This window comes from Myodes glareolus, chromosome 22, assembly GCF_982192425.1.
Source record: "Myodes glareolus chromosome 22, mMyoGla1.1, whole genome shotgun sequence".
NCBI lineage: Eukaryota > Metazoa > Chordata > Mammalia > Rodentia > Cricetidae > Myodes > Myodes glareolus.
Window position 1 is genome coordinate 1,336,200 of NC_142047.1, and position 25,553 is coordinate 1,361,752.

The 25,553-nt window shown below is 37.5% G+C and overlaps 1 long non-coding RNA gene across 1 annotated transcript in view; it reads right to left on the minus strand.

Annotated features, from left to right (window-relative positions):
* The window catches only part of LOC146890314 (uncharacterized), a 48,987-nt gene that overhangs the window by 11,975 nt on the left and 11,459 nt on the right, over positions 1–25,553 (minus strand). Inside the window, exon 2 of the long non-coding RNA XR_014998985.2 lies at positions 12,069–12,192. This is a non-coding gene — a long non-coding RNA (uncharacterized LOC146890314). The remainder of the gene's footprint in view (positions 1–12,068; positions 12,193–25,553) is intronic.

The window sequence follows — 25,553 nt, forward strand, 5'->3', positions numbered from 1 at the left end:
CTTGACTAGACCCTTGGAACCAGTAATACTATTCTGGAGTTTTTTTTATAAGTATCTTGTTCTAATTCCTACTTGCCTCTCTCTGACCCATGCTCACCACCTCGAGCTAACTTCTATACAAGTAATAAGAGGATTCTCCAACTAAGCCCTTCAGCATCTCCTTTCAGTTCTCTATACGATCTCCAGCCACTGGGCCTTTGTCTTTAGAACCTTCCTGGAACAACATCTGTCCACCTTTCTTCTTGTTCCTTATGCTTCTCTTCTTCATGTACACGTACAGCCAGTAATAAGACTGCTATTTTTTCCTGGCTTCTTCTTAGATGCTCTCTTTGTGTTCAGGCTTCCATCATGTGTCAAGATCCAAAGACTTTGCTGCTCATTCCTTTTGAGAAACCTTAGATATGCTGTTTAGACAATCCACACAATTTACTCATTTTATTATTATTTCCCTATTGAATCCTCCTGATCTTTCAGTACTTAAAGATTTTTTTCTCTTAACACACCCCATTTTTGTCTTTATAGAACTAGTCATATTTTGTAAACTAAAATCTATATTTTATGCCTTTCACTGCACTCTGAGCTCCAAGAAAGCAAGAACTTGATTTTACTACTCATTCTAAACTTGGTGTCTGTCACTGTGGATGGATAAGAGTAGGTCCTTTTTCCCCCTGAAATTTTTTTTGTATAAATTTTCTTTTTTCCTTTTTCACTTTGATTGATACAATATAGTGCTGTGATTAATCAAATCATGGTAATTAACATATCTGCCTCCTTAAACACCATTTTTGTGGTGGTGTGTAGAGTTTCTATTGCTGTGAAGAGATAACATGAACACAATAACTCTTATAAAGGAAAGCACTTAATTGGGGCTGGTTTAAAGGTTCAGAAGTTCAGTTTATTATCATCATGATGGAAACATGGTGCAGGCAGGCATGGTGGAGGATTTGGCCATGCTGTGGTTCATCTGGAGCTTGGAGTCCACTTCCAAGCTCAGTTTGGTTGTTGGCAGAATTCAGTTTTCTGTGGTGGAAGGACAGTGACTCTCACCACTCAGTGACTGCTCATCTCAACAGGTAGCTCAAGATGTGGCTATTGGCTTCTTCTATTGAGACTGGTAAGATGATCTCTGAGCATGTTTTAATTTTTTATTTATTTAATTTTACTTATTTAAGTGCAGTTTTAAATTCATGAGAAAGTGATAAAAGAGCACAGAGGGTCTCCTGTGTGTGTGTGTGTGTGTGTGTGTGTGTGTGTGTGTGTGTGTGTATGAGCGTGCATGCCTGTATGTGTGTGTGTGTGCATGCACGCATGTGTGTGTATGTGTGCGTTGCCACTTAAGTTTTTCCACATTCTCCTTCACATTCACACTTACATTGGTCCATTTTTGCTTGGATATAACATGTTCCCCAGGCTCATTTGTTTGAAGGCTTGGTTCCCACATAGTGGTGCTAGTAAGAGGTGATAACATTATGGGTATTTGAGAGTGATAACCTCCCCTAATAGATCCACTGATGAATTCCAAGCTGAATGGACTACTTCGAGGTAAGGCATTCTTGAAAGAAGGAGGTCATTGTGAGAAAAAAGGATATACTTTGTTCTCTCTTCACGTCCTTTTTCGCTGCAATGAGCAATGAAATAAGCGACTTTGCACTTCCATGTCTTTCTGACATGATTCTCTGCTCTAGTACACACTTGAAAACAATGGAGCCAGCTGACCATAAACTGAAACCATAAGTCAAAAAATTAATCATTTCTTTACTAAGTTGTATTTTGTTAGAGCCAGAGAGCACCAACTAACACAATGTGCTGCATTAATCCCAATCATAAACTAATATCAATAAAATAGTATCTAAATTCTATATATACACTTTCGATATTTGATGAAAAGGAAATTGTGGGTTTTTTTGAATAGCTTCACCTCTTTCAGCTTCCTACACAGAATGTCACCTGAATTAGTTGCAATATGCATAGGTTCTGAGGTGTCTCTGAGCTGTCTTCCCAAGTTCTTACTCTTAGCCCATATGATATTATTTTTCATCTACCCATTCGATGCCTTAGTCACCCACCAAATTACCATATATTCTGCTTTTTTTGTGCATCCAAGGTTTCGTTTTAGTTTCTCCTGTGCCTGAAGGTTCTTGTAACATTTATTACAGGAAAGGTCTCTTGGTGACTAATCCTCTCAAGTTTTGTTTAGTTCTTCACTTGGAAGGATATTTCTGTTGGATATCAATTTCTTATTTTTCTTGTTAAATTTAAACTAATATAAGAAACATGTATTTGTGTATGTGTCTTTAAATATTTTAAAATTATATACATATATATTAAGCGTGAGTATATGTGGAGGTCAGAGAACAACATGTGAGAGTTCATGTGTATCCCAAGGTTAAAACTTAAATATCTTGACTTGATGGCAAGTTCTTTTCTCTACTGTGCTATCTCACTGGACTGTATGTATCTTGTGATGTATGCACTTGTGTGTGTGTGTGTGTGTGTGTATATGTGTGTGTGTGTGTGTGTGTGTGTGTGTGTGCGTGCAAGTGCATGTGTATGTGCTTGTGTACAGTATAGGGGCCAGAAAGAGCATTAGATTTCCAGATTTTCTCTTCTATTACGTCTTGCTTCTTTCTTCGAGGCACTGTCTCATTCTGAGCCCAGAGCTTGTGCCTGTTTGGCTAGGGTATTAGCCAGAAAGCATTGGGAATCATCTTGTCTGTATCCCACCTCAGAGATGCTCCCATGAAGCATGTGGCATATCATGTGGGTGCTGGGATTTGAATTCCAATCTTTGTTTACACAAGTACTCTTTGCTGCTCAGTCATTTCCAGTTTCCTGATATAAATTTCTATTTTGTTCAAATGTTATTCTTTTTTACTTTTTATACATTTCCAGTCACCCTCTTCTGTGTTCATGATTTCTGATATAAACAACATTTTCCCTCACCTCAGTAATTCCCACCATAGCTCTTCCATATATGAAGTATATTTTTCCTTTAGTGCCTACCGAAATTATCCCTTGTCATTTTTATACTTGGGATATATTATTTCTAGATGCCTTGTTTTGTCCTATTTAGACTAGCCTGTGACTTTGTGTTATCAAATCTAGAAATTTTCAACAGTTTTATTTTACCTGTTTTTTCTGCTTTTCTTTTTTTTTTTGGTGTACTAACCCATTTACCCTCATGTTGCCCCATTTGATGTTGCCCCATGGTTCTCAATGAGATATTTTGCTTTAATTTGTCTTTTTTTCTTTGAACTTCACTTTAGGGGACTTTTATTGACATGTGTTCAAGCTTGCTGATACTTTGTTGTGTCTGCTGAACCCTTGAGGTGATATTTTCAGTTTTAGCTTTTATTTGATCGTGTCTTGAACTCTTGCTTAAGTTGCCCACATGAATGTCTTCTACTTCTTTCATCATATCACTTAATATATTTTAAATTCTCCATCAGTCAAGTCTGACACTTGAATCATCTTTCATTGTGATTCTGTAGATTGTTTCCTTCCTTCACATCTTTTCTGTATTGTCTTTGGGTTATTTTTTTTCCATGAAGGTGAAATACAGTATTGACCTAGATGGTAGGAGTTGGGGTAAATAAACCTCTGTATGCTTGTATGCTAACAAGCAAGCCCAGCTTATTTGTGCTGATCATATAGTCATAGGTTACAACCCTTCCACTGTCTTATTGAAGGGAAAGAAAGTAATCTTCATGAGTTAAGGATCTAAGGAAATGGGGATCTCTAGAGGCCAGACTAAAAGGAAAAACAAAACCGTGAAAACAACATCACAGGAGAAAGGCAGTCCCTTCATATCCATGGGGAGTAGTCTGCAGATTCCAGAACCAATAGAAACCTATGTCCTTTGTATTAAATAGCATGGTGTGCATGGAAAGTGGGGTGCGAAGATTGTAAGAGCCAAAGGTTGGATAGGACTTGAGAGAAACAGTGTCTTCAGTACATGATAGGACCACTGCACTCACGATTTCATCACAACTGTGAGAGGTGGAAGCTGTGCAAGGCTTAGGCCCCAGGTGTCAGGAACCTTTGGGTCATTATAAAATTTTACCTAGCACAGCTGGATAAAGAGTATGATACTCAAACTTAATTGCAAAGGAGAACTAGAGTGGACTGACACAGAAGATGAGAATTCTGCGGCATGTAGGAGGAAAAATGGCACAAAGAAGTAAGGGATAATGTGGTATAAACACTTTAAAGACCTACATGTTCTGCCTAAACTCAACAACTCACACTGCATATTCAGGGGTTTTGTGTTCATGATATCTCAATAAAGCTGTAGAACGGATACATGTCTTCTTGGCTCTCTGTACTTGGAGTCTGCACCACCAGATGAATAATCTCCTGGGAGCTCACTTGGAGGGGACAGAGTAAAGTCAGCAAGATGAGAAAGAAAAACATCTTTCCCTCAACCAAGAAAATTCTGAATTTAGTTTTGAATGTCAGAATGGCTTGATCACCTGCGGTGGTGTTACAGGGAGCACCAGCCTTGTGTCTATATGGTCGCTGGACTGATGAGCATGGTTGTTCTCTTCCAGGAGTGTGGTTGCTTTGTTGCTAATGAACTATAGTTTCAATGAATGATATCTTTTCATAGTAGTGCTATGTATCTTGAATTATGCCTTGTTAAGAAAACCTTTCCTTCATTTTCTTTGCCTAAATTAAAAAGGTTAAAAAAAAATCTTAAAACACAAAATCCCCTACACCTTTCTGATTTTATTCTCAGGAAAGAGGCTGAAGTAATTATAGATCACTTTCTTGTTATAATTATATAAATGTCATCCACTGCTTGGACTGTCATTTTGCTGGACATTTTTATAGAGGATGTTTACATTTCTGTAACACATTTGGAATAAATGAAGCAGCCATTCTACAGGGAAATGGAATTGATGGTTGCCATGGGAAAATGAAGTCACAGAAAGTAGATTATCTCATAATACTTTACCCAGTGTCAAAAACAGGCAGCCGGAATAGAAAGCAAACTACCAATTAACGAGTGTCAATTTGGAGCCAGATAATAGGAGCCAAATAGAAGGTTGCCTTCAAAAGATCACGTTCAAGCTAATTTATTGGTTCTTTTGCTTGATGTAAACCTATTTCTCTAATTGCATTCCATCCATATAAATCTTCTCAACCAGCACTGACTTCTATAGAAGAAAATCCAGAAAAGTGCAATTTGACACTTTTGAAAAATATCTGAAATTAGTGTACAAAATTCCCTTTGTTCAGTGAGATTTAAAGGATAGGATTGTCTTACCTCTGGACATCTTCAGGAGACAATACGCTTCTTAATAAAGCATGACGTGTTTGGGTATAAATAAAATTCAGGCTCTTCATTTATTATTGCTCTGGCTTTTCAGGTATCAGTTTCCTCATCCATAAAATGGGCATGTTAACAGCATCTCTCAGTGTTTTAAGAACTCGACCTGATGCTTACATCCAATCATTTAAGCAAAAGATTTCAAGGCAATACCTTCACATATTACATATATGCTTAATGGCATGCTATATTCCACATACTCTCTCTGTTAAATATTTGGTATGTTAAATGTGTTGGTTGTGGGGTATTTGTGTGGCACTGTGTGTACACATATGTGTACAGAAACATCTACCGATTGATTGTGTGTAGAGAGGCCAGAGGAGAATGGGTTATATATTACTCCATTGTTTTATTCCCTTGAGACAAGATTTTATTTTTTCTGAACCTACAGTTTATTATTTTTCAGCTAGACTGGTGACCAGAAAAGTCCAATAACCCTGTTGGGATTATTAATGTGAGCTACAATGTCTGGCTGCTTACGAGAGTGGTGAGGATCTGAATACAGGCTCTTATGCTTGTGAGGCAAACACTATTACATACAAAACCATCACCTCAACCCCCAGTGGTGCTTATCTGAAGAAGGTTCTCAGATTTTTAGGCCTGTTTTGTAGATTCTTGTCAGGTATTTAAAAAAATTCATCTAGTTAAAAAAACAAAAAGGAGAAAATGTAAGTTAATTTTTAAGTTTAACTTGGATTATCATCAAAATCGCTTAGAAAGTTTTATCAAATCATAAATCTCAAGATCTCTCATCAGACCTGTGCTCAGAATCTCTTTATGACGCTTGACTGGTACATTTCAGATGATCTTTCTCAATGAGTCTGAGGTGTGCTAGCTTGCCCCAGTCACTGGAGCTCCTAGGAGTCATTTTGTTGTGTTCACCGCAGTGTGTTTTTCTAAATCCATTTTCAGAGCTGTTCAGCACAGGCAGGGTGATAGTAGAGAGAAGAAAATGTTAACAGTATCTTTGACTCTTCTCCTGCAGGGACTATAGAAAGCATGTCTGAACTTGCATGGTTATCCAAAATGACTGCCCTTCCAAACTCTCTTAGCTTTACTATTCCCCTTGGAAGGAGGGCTCATAATGGACTTCTAGGAATATAATGGGAGTTCTCTTGGAAGGATCAAGGAGACTACACCACTCCCTCACAGATGGCACAATTTTACATTTCTACTTCTCTATTGGGTGTAATTATGCTGCTTTCTGTATAGGTGGCTCTCCTCTTTCCTCTGCCTGTCTCCTAAAGCCAAATAGAAATAAGGTAGGGACAATGGCTGTGTGAAGCAAGGACACCAGAAGTAGTAACAAATTCCTCAGTTCTTGATGAGAAAAAAAAAGACCTATGCATCATATTTCTATCTTTTTCTAAGTATGAGTAAATATATAAGACAATGCAGAAGAGCTATATATCATATTTCTATCTTTTTCTGTTTTTCCAAGGATGGATGACTACATGAGACAATGCAGAAGAACTATGCTTACCCAGTGCCCAGGGTCAATGAGGACAAGCTGAATCTTTATCCATTGCCCCTTTGATTTTCTCCCAGATGTTGGAGACTGGGGACACTCATGTCCTAGGTTGTCCAGTCAACTATTCCAACCTATCCAAGTTGAAAATCAGCCTTTGAAAAAACAGTTCAGGGCCAGAAAGATGGTGCAGCAGGTATAACACCTGCTATGAAAGCATGAGGACTAGAGTTTGGATCTCAACTGTCCATATAAAAGTTGAGAGGATATGACCACCAGCCTGTAATACAAACATTTAGAAGACAAAGGCAGAAGATCACTGAGCAAACCGGCTAGGCAGACTAGCAGAAACAGAGTTCGGTAATAGAACTTAACTCAGTAAACAAAGTGGAAAATAGTTGAGAAAAATACTCAACATCAACCTCCAGCTTCCTCATGCATGCATGCATATGCACATACACACACATACTTTACACACACACACAAAGAAAACAATTAATGAAAGCATGCATAATGTGGCTGGTAGAGCGAGCCTGCATATGAGGTGTTTTTCCTTTGATATTAAATTTGCATTAGCTTGACAACCAGAGTTCTATTTTAAAAATCCATTCATGTATCAGGTGTTTATTACATAAAATTATTTTTTAGCCCCCATCTCCTACAAAAATATGTTCTAAATGGCTTCAGGGTAATTTCCAAGTTTGCATGGATTTTAGCCAAGTTATGAGTTCTAGAGTATTTCTGAACCTCAAGTTACCATGAATGCTGAGGTCTCAGGAGATATATGCTGAGATTTGTGAGGTGAAGGCTGGGTAGCAAAAATAGAGATTTTATCTGCAGCAGTCAGAAATGGCAGTACTGACACATGAGTTACCAAGATAATAATGGAGATATTGCTGTCACAGAAGCTTCAAGTTTCTTGCTATCTTTCTGGCTCTAAGAGCAGATCCCTGGCTCTATCCTTCCTTGCTCAGTCTCTAGTGAGCAGAATCCTGGGAAAGTATTCTTATTTAGATGTTAGCAATGGAAAGAGAGGTTGGAAAGTGCTGTGAGAGCACATTCTGCTCCTTTAGCCAATAACCTTTAAGATACCAGCCCACTTGGGCGTGGTCTCTTATATTGAAAAAGCAGCTGTAAAGCATGCACCCTATCTCTTGCTTCAGGCTCCCACTTCTGACTGCTAGACTCTGTTCCTGTTTGTGCAGAGAACTGTTATCTAGGACAGTGATCTGTAAGTTTTCTCTTAAATAAATAGCCCTTTATTATTCATAATTCTGAACTGGTGTGAGGTTATTTTGTGACTTCTATCATTCTTTGGCATGCCAACGTGGTGGAGTAAATCCACGTAAAACCTGAGAAAGCTTGAAAAGGAATTCTAGACACAAAAATACAGAGTTTAACACAGCTTTTTGCTGTTCTCTGGTGGTGTGCAGCAGCTCCTTTAAGAGAGGTTTTCCTGATTCAGCCATAGCAGGAAAAGAACCGCATGGTTTTAAAATGCAGCTTCCTGGGCCATGCTGCTAGCATGATCTCTGGCTATGGAGCATTTGAATGGCATTTGCGGGCCTGGGTGTTTGTGTGACCACTCAGGATTGGGAGGAAAGTAGCTGAGAGCATGCCCATGGCTCAGCACTCACTGCCTGGGCAGGCAACAGGATCAGGTCTACTTGGCTTGCACAAGCAGGAGAGCATGTTGAATTTCTGCTGTAACACACAGAGATATTTACAGGATATGCAGTGTGCTGCATGGCGGATTTAGCTTTTACTCAGAAAAAAAGGGTTTATATGCTGCATGGTGCTACCCAGAGTTTAGGTGGTGAGGATGGCTCCCACTGGCAGTCCTAGAGCTGAGGTAAATTACCTCTGCCATATGCAAAGCCTGAGAGAGACAGAACCAGCACCCAGGGCCACTGAGACCAAGATGCTTACCATTTTAAGAAATGCTTCTGATAAAAAAAATAATTACAGCTACACAATAAAAGACAAATTCAGATGTTTATTAAAACATTTAGCATATATTCCTTGCTTAATATATTTTATGCTGGCTGTAATTCTAATTATATTTGATATCTATTACTAGTGAATATAGGTTTGTGTTGGGTTTAGAACTCGCATATTTAAACAAAAGGGGGAGGTACTGTGGGAGCACCATTAAGATACCAGCCCACTTGAGCATGGTCTCTTACACTGTAAAAACAACTATAAATCATGTGTCCTCTCTCTTGGTTCAGGCTCCCACTTTCAACTGCTAGACTCTGTTCCTGTTTGTGCAGAGGACTGTTATCTAGGACAGTGATCTGTAAGTTTTTCCTTAAATAAATAACCCTTTATTATTTATAATTCTGAACTGGTATATCATTAATTTGTGACTTCTGTCATAAGGAAAGCATAAGAAGGGTGTTTTTGTATATGTTGTGGATAGGGAAGATTTTGTTGATCATAAAGAAGGCATTTATATTGCATTATCTCATATATATTTCATATATACATGCATATCTATATACATGCAGGGAAAAATGTGGTGGGTGATGAAATTTTTGCCTTTCATCTTTTACTTCTAATATAACACACGAAAGTGCAAATTCTAGGGTTGCTTGGTGACTGCCTGGTGGGATCCATAGATTTTCACCTGTCTGTGTATACGCATGCATTTAGATGCTTTGAGCATGTGATTTAGAGAAGACTGATGCTTCTGTGCTCAAAAGCCTTTATTTATTTATTTGCACACGACCTATTTAATTCCAAAGTGCTTAAGGCATTTTGAAAACATTAAATTAACTGTTAATCCTCTCCATGTCTCTATAAAGAATGGGGAAAAAGTATCTTATTATAAACCATTGCAGACTAAATCTGAAAAACTGACTTCACAGGGAAAGGGATAATTAAGAGGGATAAAAAGACAGACAATTCAATGGGAATAAAAATAAAAAGGGAAAAGATAAAAAGTTTTTTTGGCAGTTCCCTGCAAATTAAAGAAACTTTGAGAAAATTTTATCAGCAATGGGATTTCAAGACATCTTGTTCACACTTGTTTCAGTGTGTGTGTGCTTGTGTTTTTGTTTTGTTTTGCTTTGTTTTTTGCCTTAGGTATAAGATGACCTTGATTAAAGTATTTCCTTAATTAACTAAGAAGCAGGGTGGGTGAAATGTGGCAGACAACTAGCCAAGACTGTTAAATATGGTAAAGACTATGGGAGGTAGTAAGGTTTAAGAGGAGATAGCAATCTGGGGAGAAAATGTGATTGCTATGCTGGAGTTGGGATGGAATAGGAGGGGTGATAAGTCACCTAAAGAAACTCCTCTAGTATTTCTGGACTCCTTAAATCCTATGGTCTTGATGTTTTTCTAAACTCATACATAAGAGCTAAACTCCCAGTATGATAGTTTTAAGAGACTGTGCTGTCAGTACTGAGCTACCTTCCAAAGACCCCATCTTATAGCATCACCTTATTGGGCATTGGGATTCATGATTTTACGATCTGCATTATTTTGGGCTGCTTCCCTTGATAACATTATGTATCTATCTCCTTTTTCTTTCCTGTCTGGCTACTAGACAGTTGATGATATATATATCTATTAACATCTAACTCACTTCCCTTTCTTATTCCAGCCCTTCTTTCCCACCTTACACTTTAGTGCCTCTTCCTATGTAGAACTCTTCTTCTATAATGCTAGTCCAGCTATGTTGCCTCCCTTCTTTAACTCTTCAGGTGGCTTCTCTTGTTTCAGGAGAAAGCCAGCACCACAGAGCAGAGATCATAGTACTTCTATTCTATTTCCTCAATTTTCCTTCCCAGTTTTATATCTGCCTTTTTTCCCCTACTTTCTGTGTGAGATCCATATTTGTCATGTGCCATCTCTGAGAAGACCAAATAGTATATCCTTCTTTTTTTCTTTTCTTTCTTTCTTTTTCTTTCTTTCTCTCTTTTTCTTTTTTTTTCCTGAGGGAGATACCTCAATGGAATCAGAATACCAAACTATCAGGTTGTAAAAGTTCAGTTTGGTTAACAAAGTTTGTTTGAGTACCATAGGGCTAGTAGCTGAAGTCCATTAATTGGGCCAGATGCCTAAACAGCCACAGGCTGTGCTGGGCCAGAAATCTTAAATCAGCAAGTGTGTAATGTACATTTATAGAATCTTGACTACTTGTGAGTGATTTTCTTCCAAGGAAATGAAAGGAAGTCTATTTTATTCTTTTCAAATTTTAGAACCAACTAACTTGTTATCTCCTGTTGGATAGAGTGAATAAAAACACAGGAAAGAGACTATAAAGAGGATGTCCGAAGATGGGACTGCGCATCTCTCTGATGACACAGAACAACTCATAGTTCCAAGAGCACTCTTTGAGACTCCATCATTCTTTTTGTCTGTATATATTTTTATTGCTGCTGCTCAGCACATTCTCTTCTTGTCTGCTCTGGGTTTTTAGCCCACTCCTACTTGAGCTTCAAAGAACTCTTGTGGAAGTTAAATAAAATTTCTCTCAGTATAGAGTATCTTGAAATGAGGAGTCCTTCAATACTGCTGAATAGACAAAATAAAGTGATTTTTTTATCTTGGTTTTGATGGAATGATAGGATCTTAATAACTAAGCCAGGTGTGTGTTTGAAACAATACAAGGCATGGTGCTATGTACATTGATTTGGTGAAAGCACAGACCATACAAAGAGAAGTGTTGAGATATTGCATTAGAAAAGTAGGAGGAGGCTAGGCCCAAGCATCTTCAGTATTTTTTTATACATGCTGGTAGGCAGTAAAGAGCCATTGGAGAACCAGAGGAGGTTAGAATAAACAATGCTACATTCCTGACCATTGGCTAATAGACTTATTTTGCATATGAGCTCTGGTGTCTAATATTTTCATCTGTAGAGGTTATGACTATAGTTCCTTGCCTGTGTAATTTTTCTCAGCACAGCATCTTGGTTTGCTCATATTGAATTTTTAATTGTCTTTTCTTAAGGAGAAGTATTAAATATGGTTGACATAGATATGAGAGAAATTCTTATAATGAAAACAGACATGGACTTTTTGACATCCCTAAGGTCTTCCTTTAGAAGAGAATATACCTCTCTTCCATTTGGTACTGAATAGCTATAGGTCCCTGATCTTGATAGAGAAAACCTAAGAATAATCTGAATACTTCAGCATTTTCTAAAGATCTCAAGGGAAAAGTTCCTCAAATTGTCTGTTGACTGTTGGGTACAAGGTGAGAGAATTGGAAGCTGAATTGTGAGCTTTACTTATCTAATTATGTTGCTTCAAACTTACAAAATATCACCAAGAGATGTTGACGTGGGCTCTGAGAGTCACTGTGGTCACTAGCAGTTCTCCACGGGCTTTTGTCTTGAAGGCGGACTCCTCAGCTGGTGATTTTATCTTGGGATACTAGGAGCTTTTTGGAGGAAAGAAGAAATTCATTAGAGCTAGGCCTTTGAAGGTTATACCCTATCACTGGCTTCTGCCTCACTCTCTGCTTCACTGGGTACTCTGATGTGAATAGTCTCCAATACATAATCCCTCTGCAATAAACTGAGTTACTTTGTCAATGCCATTCCCACAATGACTGACTGAAACCATTTGAAGTCATGATAGGCATTGTGATCATAATAACATAAAAGTAAGAAATAGTCACATTTTACTCAATTTTTATACCAAAGCAATAATTTTAACCAACTTCCCCTCTTTTTTATTTCAGATTTGCTCAAGTAGGAGTGGGCTAAAAACCCAAAGTGGACAAAAAGTGAATGCTTTGAACAACAGCGACAGCAGCAATAAAAATATGCACAGACAATAAGAGTGATGGAACCTCAAAGATTTTACTTCAGATAGCCACTGTTGACATTGAGCTTCTGATCCTCCTACTTCCACACCCACCCAAGTGCTGGGATTTCACTGTGCATTGTTACACCTGGTTTATGTTGTCCTGGGGAGTTGAACACAGGGACTCATGCATACTAGGCAACTATTCTGCCAATTTTAAGCTATATTTATAAACCTTTATTGTCTTTTTAGTGACCATTTCAAAAGCTACTTATCAGTATTGAAATAAATAGTATATATTGCTGCTTGTTTTGTTTTCAGTTTCAGACATTATCTAAGAATTAGTGAGTGTTCATACCTGTGCCATTATCTCATTTTGCAAATTTTCCTAAACATAACAATTTTAATTTGATCAAAATCTGTATTTACATTTTCATGACTATGCAAATATTATTCATGACTGAGCAACATAATAATTTATACTTTATAATTACTGTTCCCTTTTTGTACATTTATGTTCTCCCTGAGACTATTACTTATTTTTCCTTATGCTTAGATTGCTATGTTTTTTTTTAATTAGAAAATTAACCCAAAGCCTTTTCCATTATTCTAAAACATCTTTTGTTGGGTTCATTTTCAAGTAGATTATGTGTTTTCTATTTAATTGATATTTTGAAAGATCCTCTGAACTGTTAGGTGAGATCCAATTTGGATTAAAATCCCCTTTATACTAGAAGCATAATCTTTATCAGTTATTCTGGGTTTATTTGCACCTGTTGCTCTTATGTCTAATGTTCCATCTCTTTTTCACTGGTCACAATTTTCAGATTGTTGTTCATAGTCTCTCATTTCTTCCTGAGAAAGAAGTCAGAAAATATTTCTAAAAGGTCTTTGCATGCCTAAAAAAACATTAAATATATAGATTGTTGGTTTATTCTTTAGTTAGGCATAGAACTGTAGTTTGGAAATGAAATTCTTTCTGTTTCAAAGATTTCCCCTCCCCGCTGTCTTCTCATATTGTTTTTTAATAAATATGAAACAGTTTTGACTGTTTTCTGTGTGAATGACCCCCTTTTCTTCCTTATCTCATGAGTTAGAAGTCTGCATCCTTAGTGTTCTGAATGTTACTTGGCTTGGGTTCATTTTCATTCATTGCTTTGGGTATTTTTGAAATTTTCAAATGAGCTCTACTTGCATAGTCTTGATTTATTTTTATGTCTTCTATTAATTGTCTTTCTTCATTTGTTCCAAAAACTTGAAAAATTTTTAGTGTTTGCCAAATGGAGAAACATATAATATAATCATGACTTTGTGTAACCTTGATGATATCTGTACTTTTAAAACACTAAGTTTTTACTATCTAAAGTTAAGGAATACCACATGCTGCTTTGATATGCATCAGCACAGTAAGACATTTATTACAGATGAGTAATTTATCTCTAGATGTATTCACTCACCATTACTGCAAAATGTTTCTCTGTTAACCTGCATTGCCTTATTCCATACCTTTTGTATTCGTTTCTCATAACTACAGTTTTACTGTTGATTTTAATGGGTTTGAGATGCTTTACTCATGGAGCATTTTTCTTTCTGTATTGTCTTACTTCACTTATCATGGTATCTTCTAAATCATCTCAAGTGAAAGGTTCTTCTTTAATGATACAAACAACATGCTATTATATAGAGAATATTTATAGAAGAGAAGCACTATTTAATTATTATTTTGGCCATTGATCTCTTCAGGCTATTGAATCTTCTTGATTCAATATTCATAGGTTGTGTATTTCTAAGGATTTATTTATATGTTTCTGTTTGATACAATGTGAAGGCATATTGTTGTTCATTGCAGTTCTTCATAATCCTCTAGTGACTTCTGATGCTTCTGTTAAATACATTCAATTTCATTTCAGATTTTATTTGCATGAATCTTCTCTTTCTCTGTTAGTCTGACTAAAGTTTGTTGTTTTATTTAAAGTTTCAAAAAGCTGACTGACTTCACTTTGTTGATTTTTAAATATAGTTTTTCTGTTCTCTAGTTGATGCTTTTTCTTTCCAATCTTATTGTTTCCTTCATTCTACTAATACTGGCTGTATCTGTCTTTTTTTTTTAATTCCTCAAGGTGCAATGATAGGCTGTGTGAGATCCTTCTTCATTACTGTAGATGTTCATTACTATAAATCTCCCTCTGCTTTTTTCCAAAGTATGGGGCATGCTGTGGCTCCCTTCCAGTTTATCTTGATGTCTTGATGTACTTTTAAGCTTTCCTTTTGATTTATCAGACCATTGCTGTTGTTGAACATGTTGTTTCATTGCTAATTCTTATATCTAAATGTGAGGTCTTCTGAACTAAAAGCACTAAAACATTTTGTACCTTTCCCCCTTATTTTCCTTCAAAATGGCTCATCCAGAAGGTATGAATGGCATTATAAAATTTTAGAAGATCAAATTTGGCATTTGATTTCTGCCAAATTTCCTGCATCTAACAGACTGAAAATGCATGCATTGTCAATGTGGAATATTCCAGCATTCAGTTTAGTTTTTCTTACCTAGTTCTACCCTGCCCTATCAACAGGCCGAGGCAATTTCTTTATTCCTAACCAATAAAAGCAGCACATATACAAAGGACTTCCCACAATATTTCACATTTTCTGTTTAAATAAAAAGGAAGGTTTTAACTTTAACATAGTAAAATTACATATAACAAAACAGGTACTAGTAAGAATTATAGTGACAATACCTAAATCAAGAGCAAAAGTATACATCAATAGACCAAGATCCATACCAATGCAAATTATTAATATCTATATCATAACCCCCTTTAAATATAAACAAACATTTATAAACAATCATTTGGAGAATTTGGGTGTTGTTCTCTCAAAATTGCTTTCTGGTTTTTGCTGGGTGAAACAATTTTTGGGGGTTGTTCACAGTGACCTTTCAGGGGCTCCTGGTCCATCAAAGCTCATTATCCTGGAAGCAATCTAGAGGTTTTCATCCGCTGTGGAAACAAAAGAAGAACTTCTTTTCCAAAGCAACATATCCTTAGACCCAAATTCTGAAGTCATGAAACCTTTAAAACAGAATCGTTGTTTTAGCTTAGCAGTCCCCAGAATTAAATGTCTCTCTGCGGTCAAAAATTTCAAAGAAAACCAAATAAAACACATAATCCACAATCTCTGTGTATATTCCATCTTTATGTGGCTTATTTTCTTACTCTATTACTTATTCTACAAGTTTGATATTTATTTTATTATCTTTACTCCTTTAATCTATGACTGACTGTACTCTTTTATATTGTATTTCCTGTCTATTTATTCTTTTCCTTCTCTCTCCCAAGCCTATGTACATTTTTTAAATATGCTGTGACTCATTTAGAGTTCTTTTCTATCTGAATCTGTTCTATTCTGTATCTGTAATCCTTTTCTATCCCATTGAGCTTTTAAAATGGTAAGCAGCTAAACATTCTTACTAAGACTATGGCTGCTTTGCCTTTTGGCTCTGCCTATTCCAACATGGCAGGGTGGAGGTCTGTTTACCATGAGTCATGCTCACAGCCACATTTTCAGGCACACAGTGGGTCTATGTTGAAATTAAGTAAGTTGTAGCACTCTGCTCACAAACCCCATTTAAATGCTTCAAATTTCTGACTCTCAAAAGAGTCAGAGCCATTTGTGCTGGTGAACCAGTAAACTGCTGTTTTGAAACCGTGTGTGTGTGTGTGTTTGTGTGTTTTGCTACACTGAATTAAGATCACTGTTAAAGGAGTCACAGCATGCTGCCAGCAAGCAGAGCCTATCTGTAAAAAAAAATGTGGCTAAACTTTATGTTTTAGTGTCTAGAATTCCTTTTCTAGCCCTCTTAGGTTTTATGTGGATTTAAGTGGCCAAGTTGTCACGCCAATTTATTGTATGGAGGCTGCCCAGAACTGAAATAACCACACAGAAACTATATTATTTAAATCACTGCTTGGTCAATCACTTAAGCATATTCCCAGCTAGCTCCTACATCTAGAATTAACCTAATTTTTATATTTTACCACGAGGCTCATAGCCTACCAGCAGGGTTCTAGCTGGCAGCTCACATCTTTCCCCTATGGCAGGTCCATGGCATCTCTCACTGAACCTGCCTTCTTTCTTCCAGCATTCAGTTTAGTTTTTCCCACCTAGTTCTAATCTGCTCTATCAACAGGCCAAGGCAGTTTCTTTATTCCTTAACCAATAAAAGCAACACATATACAAAGGATTTCCCACATCATGTCCATTAGCTGAATCACATGAGGCAGTCCTGAGGAATTTCTTGATTTATACAGAGGAATGTATTCTTAAAATATGATTTCCTTTGATGAACTCTCTCATGGGCTGTATCTCAGGTCTGTGTCTTTAGATAGGAACATAACTGAGTTCTATGTTCACATAGCCAAGTGTTTAAGCATTCAAGTATGAGAGTAAGAGTCCTTGAGATGCTTCTGCCAATGTGACCCTGATTCTTTCCTTACCAGTAGTCTGTCTGCTTATCTCTCCCCAAAAGCCATACTTTTCCACATTGCTCCTAGAGTACCTGATACCCTTAGTCAACCTAACCTCTCTCCTCAAAAATCTGCCTAAGCGTACCCTTGTTGGTGACAATTTCCCCATTGGTTCCTAAGAAGACTGTTCTTGTGACTCCAGGACACTCTGTCTTGTAGACAGTTATTTTTCATTTTGTTTTGTAATCATTTATTTACCTGATTTTATTTTCATTTACTTATTTGCCACAGATATTTTAGTTTATAATATGTTTAGATGATTGGAAAAGAAAAAGGAAGAGACTCAATTCCAAAAACTTAGGGCCTGGCCTGTGATATGGCTGTGTTAGTAAATGGCTGAAGCTCGTCTTTGCACTTTGAACTGTTTGGAGGCTGTTCTCAGATTCCAGCTGCAGTACTGGATAACCTATGATAGCTTCAGTTGGTAACAAAGGACTCATTGCTCATTCACTGTAGTGAGAAGGATGGTTTACACTGTGTGTCTGTGCGCTTGTACGTTGGGCATTTATAAACCATATGTTCTGAGGCTAGAAACCATATATGAGGAACAAAATGTCTTAGGGTTTCTATTGCTGCAACAAAACACCATCAGCAAAGAGTAAGTTGGGGAGGAAAGCTTTATTAAGCTTACACTGCAGCATTGATGTTTATCATTGAAGAAAGTCGGGACAGGAATGCAAAACACAGCAGATTCCTGAAGTTGATGAAGGCGCCATAGAGTGAAGCAGCTTACTGGCTTGCTTTACATGGTTTTTCTCAGCCTACCATAAAGAATACAGTACCAGCAGCCCAGGGAAGGCACCTCCTGCTGCAGATGTTTGCTTACAGCTTTATCCTCTTAGCTAAAAACAGGACAGTATCTTCCTTGTGGCTATACAGGGAGAGTTAGATCAGGTAACACACATAAATTGCTTTGTTTGGTAGCTGACATAAGCCAAATATGTAGTAACTATTGGCTGTTAATTTAGTTGGATGTCAGGGATTTTAATAATATTATTAAACTTGATCTTCACATCCATCTTTTGAGGCAGGTTTTGCCCACACCCTCACAGCTAATGATGGAAACACCTTAGATGTCATGTACACAGCCTCATTCTTGAGTCTGTGGTCTTAATTAGTAGTGATTGAATGATATGTGCTTTTTTCTTTCTGATATCCCTCCTCCCCCTTCCCTCTACTTTGCCCTTTCTTCTTTTCTACTACTTTGTGTGTTTATCCATTCATTTTCATGCACACATTCATCTACATTCATCTTTGTCATCATCAATTTTATTACTCATCTTTCTGTCAATCTGTCTTTATCAGTCATCTCTCTCTGTATTTTTCATTGGCATGCACATACACACACACACACACACACACACACACACACACACGTCATTAACTCAGTCATCTAGAAGACAAACTAAAACTCAGAGAAGTCATTAGACCCCAGATAACAACTCTAATTTTCTAAGTCTAGAACTGTCTTGCTTCAAAGTATGACCTGGATTTTCAAAAAAAACTACAAGACTATGATTTAAATGGTCTCAATTCTTTTTCAAGGCATTTATTTAAATTTTCACTTTTAAGAAAGAAAAATAGGAAAGTATCAACTCCCTCAGATAAATATAAACTTATCCATTTATACTACTAGAAAAGGAAGAAGGAATGATAATAAGATTCACTCAGTGTGGATATTCAGGTGATGGAAAATACCTCTTTTTTTCTTTCAGAAATGAGGGTGGCACAATTTGTCATTCAGTCAATGTCAGAAATTAAGTTGGCTTCCTGTCTGATAGAACTGTCCTTTTTTAGCACAACCTCAAGAACAATCACTGTTTTAAAAGCCTGGCCCAGAAACAAGTGGGACCCCGAAAAATTGTGACACATCCTGCACATTTATTTATAGAGATACTCTATGGATCCTACATAGTTATCTGTGGTAATAGAGAAGACTTGACAACCCGCAAACCCACAGCCATAGGAAATCCTCCGATTGTCACATGTCAGCCTGGGAATGTATGGAATTCATTTGCATCTAATTAACTTCCCTAATTAAACTTCCTATAAACCAGCATGACCTCTCAAGCATTTCCCTTTGAAGACATCCCTCAGTGGTAGGTCCGAATAATATGGAATCTGATTGCTGGTTAGTGCCTTTCCCAGTCATTGCTTTTTTCCCTACTGCTCTACCCTTGTCCAATCCTGTTTTGTCTCAGAGAGATCTTTTCTCTGACCCCACTCCCAATCTTTATAAATCTGTCCCAGTTTGCCGGTAGATATTTCTATAACTCTTCTTGGTACTCTCTGGAAAGAGAGATGAGGAGATATCAACAGGTGAGAACGTTTGCTGTGCAAGCAAGACTATCTGTGTTTAAATTGTCACTACCAACACAAAAATTCTAGCATGACTGTGTACACCTGTAACCCCAATGCTATTGCTATGGACACTAGAGGATCGCTGGGGCTTTCTGGCTGCCAGAAGCCCTGTCTCAGGGGATAAGGTGGAGAGTGATGAAATGATGAATCAGTTAAACTGCTCCAACACTTTATTATTACACATTATCATAAACATTAATACACACACACACACACACACACACACACACAGAGAGAGAGAGAGAGAGAGAGAGAGAGAGAGAGAGAGAGAGAGAGAGAGGCAAAAATCCCTAGAAATGTATCTTTTAACATAACAAATCTCACTGAACTTTTAAACCCCATAGTATCAACTGCTTTGTGTTCAGATATTTGCTTTAATAATGTGACCATTTGGGTTGAAGGAAGGGGAGAAGGGGAAGAGGAGGAGAGAATGGGAGGTTTGGGGAGGGCTTGAGGGAATGGGATAGTCGAGATGGAGGAAGGACAGATATGAGAGCAAGGAAAGAGATATCTTGATTGAGGAAGCCATTTTGTGGTTAGCAAGAAAACTGGCTTTAGAAAAATTCCCAGGAATCCACAAGGATGACCCCAACTAAGACCCTAAGCAATAGAGGAGAGAGTGCCTGAACTGGCCTTGCCCTGTAGTCAGACTGATGATTATCTTAAATATCACCATAGAACCTTCATTCAACAACAGATGGAAACAGAGACAGAGACCCACATCAGAGCACTGGACTGAGCTCCCAAGGTCCAGTTTGAGAGAGAAAGGAGGAGAATATGAGCAAGGAAGTCAGGACTGGGAGGGGTTAGTCCACCCGCTGAGACAAGGTGCCTGAGCTAATGGAAGCACCAACTCCAACCGGACTGGGAATGAATGAGTATGGGATCAAACTAGTCTTTCTGAATGTCGGTGACAGCTGGGGCAGACTGAGGGGCCAAAGACAATAGCACTGGGATTTGTCTCTACTGCATGTACTGACTTTTTGGGATCCTATTCTTTTTGGATGTATACCTTGCTCAACCTAAATGTAGTAGGGAGGGCCTTGGACTTTACACAGAGTAGGGTGCCCTGCCCTTTCTTAAGATTGGAGGGGGTAAGGGGAAGGATATGTAGAGGGAGTGGGAGGAGGGGAGGAAGTGGGACTTTGGATTAGTATCTTTTTAAAGTAAAAAAAAAAAAGAATGTGATCATTTGGCCACATTTTCCTTTTTGCATTAGAGAAAGAAGCAGTTTCTACTCTATTAGAAAACAAACCACCCCTTCACGTCTTGTGTTCAACATTCCTTCAGAAGACTGTATTTTCTTCTTTCTTATGTTTGTCTATCAGCTTACTCCATTAGACTCCATACATACTATGGTTGTCTTCACAAAAAATTAAAACCAAATATACATTACAAAGAATCAATAAGACAAATAATTGGTTCTTTGAGAAAATAAACAAGATAGACAAACATTTATCTAAACTAACCAAAAGTCAGAGAGAGAATATGCAAATTAACAAAATAAGAAATGAAAAGGAAATCATAACAACAGACATGGAGGAAATCTAGAGAATCTTCACATCATATTTCAAAAACTTGTATCCACAAAATTGGAAAAATTAAAGGAAATGAACTGTTTCCTGGATAAATACCACATACTAAAATTAAATCAAGTCCAGATAAGCAAATTAAATAGACCTATAGCCAAAAAATAAATGAAATAGTCATCAAAAATCTCCCAACAACAACAAAAACAAATAAAAACCATAACCCAGGGCCAGAATGTTTCAGTGCAGAATTCTACAAGAATTTCAAAGGCAAAAATAATACTGATATTCCTCAAATCGAGTCTGGGGATGGGATGGGATTAGTCTTATTGAGACATTTTCATGCAAAGTATTCGAAATAGTTTTATTTTATTTACTCTTTCTACCCTCTCTTTTCATCCCTTCCCTTTTCCATCACACTTCATCATGGTTGTCCCCTTTCACTTTTGTGTGTTGTTTTTTCTTCTAGATTTCAAATATGAGAAACATACACAATATTTTCTTCCTGGTTTGTTTTGTTCAACACAATTATGGCTCCATGCAATTTTTTACAAATGATATCTCTATTCATTTCAGTGATATTCATTTACATTTCTTTCTTTATCTATACATTTTTGGGAGTACCTAGGCTTACTGTATAACTTTGATGTTGTGAATAGTGTTGCAATTAACATGGGTAGGTGTTGGAGGAGGCAACTTGCTCATTCCCAGCTGCCCAGACTAGAAATAACCACACAGAAACTGTATTAATTAAACCATTGCTTGTTCTATTAGCTCTAGCTTCTGATTTGCTAGTTCTTACATCTTAATTTAACCCATTTTTATTAATTTATATATTGTCATGTGCCTGTGGCTTACCAGTAAGGTTCCAGTTCATCTGTCCCCAGTGGATGCTGCATGGTGTCTTCCTGACTCTGCCTTCTTCCTCCCAGCATTCAGTTTAGTTTTTCCTGCCTAGCTCTATTGTGCTAAGCCACTGGCCAAAACAACTTCTTTATTCATTTACCAATAAAAGCAACACATATATAGAAGGTCTTCCCACACCAGGTAGGCATGTATCCATATTGTAGCTGACTTTGATTCCCTTAGATATGTTCAGGGGTGGAATAGCTTAATCCCATGTTAGTTATATTTTTTATTTAAGAAAGTTCTCTGATGTAGGAGATTCTTCTGTATTTCTGTTGCTTTAATTGGTTAATTAATAAAGAAACTGCTTGGCCTGATAGGTTGGAAAATTAGGTGGGTGGAGTAGACAGAACAAAATGCTGGGAAGAAGGCAATGAGGCAGACATTATGGCTCTCCTCTCTGAGACAGACACAGGTTAGGATCTTTCCTGGTAAGCCACCACCTCGTGGTGCTACACAAATTACTAAATATGGGTTAAAGCAAGATGTGAGAATTAGCCAATAAAAGGCTGAAACTAATGGGCCAGGCAGTGTTTAAAGGAATACAGTTTTCGTGTAATTATTTCGGGACATAAGCTAGCCAGGCAGCCAGGAGCTGGGCGGCAGGAACTCGCAGCCCGCCATTCCTTTTGCAATAGTTCTCTATGGATTTCCATAGCATATTTAACAATATATATTCTTACTAAAAGTCTATAAAGCATCAAAAGGGAAAACCTTAAAAAAATATTTTCAACCTAGATACTTCAATCCAACTGTATTGGAGAAAGTTCAGGAATTTGTATTTAAGATTTACTTACTTATTTTAAGAATTTTTATACCAGACCATGGTGGCACATGATTTTAATTTTAGTTCTTTGCAAGCAGAACCAGGTAAATCCGCCTGAGTTTGAGGCCAGTCTGGTCTATAGAGAAAATTCTAAAATACCCAGGGTTAACATAATTGAACCTTGCCTTGAAAAACAAATGAACAACAACAACAACAAATCCCCCAAACACTCTAAAATCTTTCAAATAATTAAAAACATCACACACAAAAGTTAAACATACCCCAAATCATACAACCCAATGAACTTTTATATTGTTTGGCATCTAAAATGGAAGCTGTGAAGTTTCACATTAAATTTTGTCCTTTCAGTATTGCATTTATCCACCACTAAAACCAAAAAATCCATGACAGAATAAGTCATTGAAATTTAAATAGCTTTGTATCTTCTTAGTTTTTTTCATGTGTATGAGTGTTTGCTTTCATGTATAAATGTACACCACATGCATGTTTTCTTGCTGCAGAGGCCATAAATGGGCATCAGATCCCCTGGAACTGGAGTTACAAATGGCCATAGACTGCCACAAGGGTGCTGGCAACTAGTTTGTGTTCACTGCCAGAGAAGCAAGTGCTAACCTCTGCAGCCTTAGGAATTTGTCTTTAAATCAAATTACCCAGGAGACACTATCAGTAAGTTGTACATGGTGCCGATCTTTTGGCCCAATATTCTTTGGTTAAGTGATGTTAAGAATAAGGGTCTTCAACCCAAGAACACAGAAAATATTTTCAACAAAATTATAGAAGAAAACTTCCCAACCCAAAGAAGAACATACCTATAAAGGCACAGAAAACCAAATAAACTGTTTTTTACAGAAAACCAAATAAACTGGACCAAAAAACAAAGAACCTTCACCACATGATAAACAGAAACCAAGCATAGAGAATAAAGAAAGACTATTAAGGCTTGAAAAGACAAAAACCAAACAACATATAAAGGCAGACTAATGAGAATAACACCCGACTTCTCAATGGAGACTCTAAGAGCTGGAAGCTCTTGGACAGACATGTTTCAGACACTAAGAGACCACAGATGCCAGCCCAGACTACTCAATCCATCAATAGTTTTAATCACCATTGCAGGGTTAAAAAGTTAGCCAAAGAAATGTACCCTGAACCTAGAACCAAAGTCAGCTAAAGAAACACACCCTGATTATGAAAACAGAGCCAATGAAAGAAGCACACCCTGGCTCTGACAGTAGAGCTGAAAGATTTAAAAGGGCCAGTGAAAGAAACATGCATTGGCCCTGCCACCAGAACTAAAGAAACTCACACTGCCCCTGGCCAACTCAGCACAAACCTAATCAGTCCGTAAACAGAAAAACCAACCAATCCCTGAGCAATAAATCCAGGCAATCTCTGAGCTCATCCAAGCTCAGGAATTGAAAAATGACTAATTCCCAAACTGAAAATCTTCATCCTGTAAAAACTAACCCCTAAGCCCCATATAGGCCCTGTGCCTGTTTAGTTGGGAACTGTCTATTTTCACCTTGGCAGAAACAGCCACTCTCCTGGATTTCTCCCTCCCAATAAATCTCTTGAATAAATTTTTGATGAAAACCTTTTACTGGAGTGGAGCAGAGCAGAATCTCTGCTAGGAAATTCTTTTTGCACAATGGAGCAAAGAAGCAATGGGCACCTCTGTTGGGAAACTCCTTTAGTGGGGTGTATCAAAGAAATAACAAACTTCACTGCTGGGAAACTCTTTGCAGAGTGAAGAGCTGCTCCACAGTTTTCTTGAACAGGAGGAAGGTTGCTACAATCCGTTGGGAATCCGTGCCCCATGAGAAGACAGCTGTAGGTACAGCTTGGCTGGCAACAGTCAGGATACTTTTCCCTTCATAGCTATAGCCTAGCCAGATTTAAACAATACCTATCTACCACGCAGACCTGCAGAAAGTAGTAGTAGAAAAACTCTAACCTGAGAAAGTTAGCGGTATCCACAAAAACACAGGTAACAGATATTCTCACATTATCAAAATTCAAAGAAGGGAAACACATACAGACAGAGACATACAAAGACACAAAGACACACAGAGACACTATCACCAACACCACCAAAACAAAAAATAATAGGAATGAAAAACCACCTGTCATTAATATCTCTATAATACCAATGGACTCAATTTGCCAATAAAAGAACACAGGCTAACAGAAAAGATGATAAAACTGGATTCATTCTTTTTCTATATACAAGAAAAACACCTTGAGGATGCCAGCACAGATGGCTATGTTCAGCAAAACTTTCAATCACCATAGATGGACAAAACAAGATATTTCATGACAGATCCAAATTTAACCAATACCAAGCCACAAACCCAGCCCTACACAAAGTACTAGAAGGAAAACTCCACCTAAGTAGATTAGTTACATCCACAAAAACATGGACAGAAGATGATCTGACAGTAGGGGAAAACAGACAAAATAACTAGACTGGACAGTGGTGGCACACACCTTTAATCCCAGCACTTGGGAGACAGAAGCAGGCGGATCTCTGTGAGTTTGAGGGCAGCCTGGTCTACAAGAGCTAGTTCCAGGACAGGCTCCAAAGCTACAGAGAAACCCTGTCTCAAACCTCCCATGTCCCGCAAAACAAAGCAAAACAAAACAAAACATATCACCAACAATGAAAACTAAAATAACAGGAGGTAGCAATCACTAGTTATTAATATTCTTTAATATCAATGGACACGACTCACATATAAAAAGACACAGGCTAACAGATTAGATGTGAAAACAGAATCCATCCTTTTGCTACATACCAGAAGCACACTTCAGGCTCAAAGACTAACATAGCCTCTAAATAAAGGTAAAATTCTCCAATCACATGGACCTAAAAAACAAGCTGGTG